The 2,698-nt window shown below is 34.8% G+C and overlaps 1 non-coding gene across 1 annotated transcript; it reads left to right on the top strand.

Moving 5' to 3' along the window:
- The first annotated feature begins 932 nt into the window (after positions 1 to 932).
- LOC148561582 (small nucleolar RNA R71) lies at positions 933 to 1,040 on the top strand. Its single transcript, XR_015886538.1, has one exon. It is a non-coding gene; the product is annotated as a small nucleolar RNA R71 (small nucleolar RNA).
- Positions 1,041 to 2,698: the final 1,658 nt, after the last annotated feature.

Consider the following 2,698-nt stretch of genomic DNA (forward strand, 5'->3'; position numbering starts at 1 on the left):
TCATCAGAGCTCATGAAGGTCATAAGGAGGTTTAATAGAACCTCTATGGTCTCTAGATGAGCCTCAGAGTCCTTTGGTTCCTCAGAGGGAAGCTCCTTATTGATCACTGGACGTCCCAGGAGGTCTTTCTCCTTGGGATTCACGTCCTCCTCTCCCTCCTTGGGTTCGGCCATTTTGGTTATGTCAATGGCCTTGCACTCTCCTTTTGGATTCTCTTTTGCATTGCTTGGGAGAGTACTAGGATGGATTTCAGTGATTCTTTTACTCAGCTGGCCCACTTGTACTTCCAAATTTCTAATGGAAGACCTTGTTTCATTCATGAAACTCACAGTGGCCTTAGATAGATCAGAGACTAAGTTTGCTAAGCTAGATGGATTCTGCTCAGAATTCTCTGTCTGTTGCTAAGTGGATGATGGAAAAGGCCTGCTATTGCTAAACCTGTTTCTTCCACCATTATTAAAGCCTTGTTGAGGCTTTTGATCCTTCCATGAGAAATTTGGATGATTTCTCCATGATGAATTATAGGTGTTTCCATAAGGTTCACCCATGTAATTTACCTCTGCTATTGCAGGGTTTTCAGGATCATAAGCTTCTTCTTCAGAAGATGCCTCTTGAGTACTGTTGGATGCAGCTTGCATTCCATTCAGACTCTGGAAAATCATATTGGCTTGCTGAGTTAATATTTTGTTCTGAGCCAATATGGCATTCAGAGTATCAACTTCAAGAACTCCCTTCTTCATAGGCGTCCCATTACTCACAGGATTCCTCTCAGAAGTGTACATGAACTGGTTATTAGCAACCATGTCAATGAGTTCTTGAGCTTCTGCAGGCGTTTTCTTTAGGTGAATGGATCCACCTGCAGAGGTATCCAATGACAACTTTGATAGCTCAGATAAACCATCATAGAATATATCTAGGATGGTCCATTCTGAAAGCATGTCAGTAGGACACTTTTTGGTCAATCCTTTTTATCTCTCCCAGGCTTCATAGAGGGATTCACCTTCTTTCTGTTTGAAGGTTTGAACATCCACTCTAAGCTTGCTCAGCTTTTGAGGAGGAAAGAACTTGGCTAAGAAAGCCGTGACCAGCTTATCCCAAGAGTTCAGGCTGTCTTTAGGTTGAGAGTCCAACCATATTCTAGCTCTGTCTCTTACAGCAAACGGGAAAAGCATGAGCCTGTAGACTTCAGGATCTACTCCATTAGTCTTAACAGTATCAGATATCTGCAAGAATTCAGTTAAGAACTGAAAAGGATCTTCAGATGGAAGTCCATGAAACTTGCAGTTCTGCTGCATCAGAGAAACTAGTTGAGGTTTCAGCTCAAAGTTGTTTGCTCTAATGGCAGGAATGGAGATGCAGTAAAGTTGTTTGCTCAAAGTTGGGATTAGGTGCAGTAAAGTCACCAAGCATTCTCCTTGCATTGTTGTTGGGTTCGGCTGCCATTTCCTTTACTTGTTCGAAATTTTCAATCAAGTTGTCTCTGGATTGTTGTAATTTAGCTTCTCTTAGTTTCCTCTTTAGTGTCCTTTCAGGTTCTGGATCAGCTTCAACAAGAATGCCTTTTTCTCTGTCCCTGCTCATAAGAAAGAGAAGAGAAAAAGAAAAGAAGAGGAATCCTCTATGTCACAGTAAAGAGGTTCCTTATTGTTAGTAGAAGAAAAGAAGAAGAGAAAAATCTGAACTCAGAAAGAGAGAGAGAGGGTTCGGATTTTTGGTGGGTGAGGGGGAGATGTTAGTGGATGAATAAATAAATAGAATGAGATGAGAGATGGGAAATTTCGAAAATAATTTTTGAAAAATAGTTAGTGATTTTTGAAAATAGTTTTTGAAAAAGGTTAGTAGTTTTTTTCGAAAATTCTTAAAATCAAAAATAAAAATAAGAATAATTAGTTAATTAAAAAGAAATTTTTGAAAAAGAGGGAAGATATTTTCGAAAATTAGAGAGAGAGAGTTAGTTAGGTAGTTTTGAAAAAGTTAAGAAACAAACAAAAAGTTAGTTAGTTAGTTGAAACAAATTTTGAAAAGATGAGAAGTTAGGAAGTTGGAGAAGATATTTTGAAATTAGATTTTTGAAAAAGATAAGATAAGAATATAATTTGAAAAGATATGATAGGAATTACTTTTGAAAAAGATTTGATTTTTAAAATCACAATTAATGACTTGATTCACAAGAAATCACAAGATATGATTCTAGAACTTAAAGTTTGAATCTTTCTTAACAAGCAAGTAACAAACTTGAAATTTTTGAATCAAAACATTAATTGTTAATATTATTTTCGAAAATTTTGATAAAGATAAGAAAAAGATTTTTGAAAAATATCTTGAAAAAGATTTTTGAATTTTTCGAAAATAATGAAAAATGTATGATTTTTGAAAAAGATTTTAAAAAAAGATAAGATTTTCAAATTGAAAATTTGATTTGACTCATAAGAAACAACTAGAATTTAAAAATTTTGAAAAAGTCAATTCAAATTTTCGAATTTGATGATGAGAAAAAGAGAAGGATTTTTTTTTTGAATTTTTAATGAAGAGAAAGAAAAACAAGAAAAATAATGCAATGCATGAAAGTTATGGATCAAAATAATGAATGCATGCAAGAATGCTATGAATGTCAAGATGAACACCAAGAACACTTTGAATGTCAAGATGAACATCATAGACACAATTTTGAAATATTTTTAATGCAAAGAAAACATGC

Source organism: Arachis ipaensis, chromosome B6 (genome assembly GCF_059453495.1).
Source record: "Arachis ipaensis isolate K30076 ecotype BB chromosome B6, ASM5945349v1, whole genome shotgun sequence".
In the NCBI taxonomy this organism is placed as follows: Eukaryota; Viridiplantae; Streptophyta; class Magnoliopsida; order Fabales; family Fabaceae; genus Arachis; species Arachis ipaensis.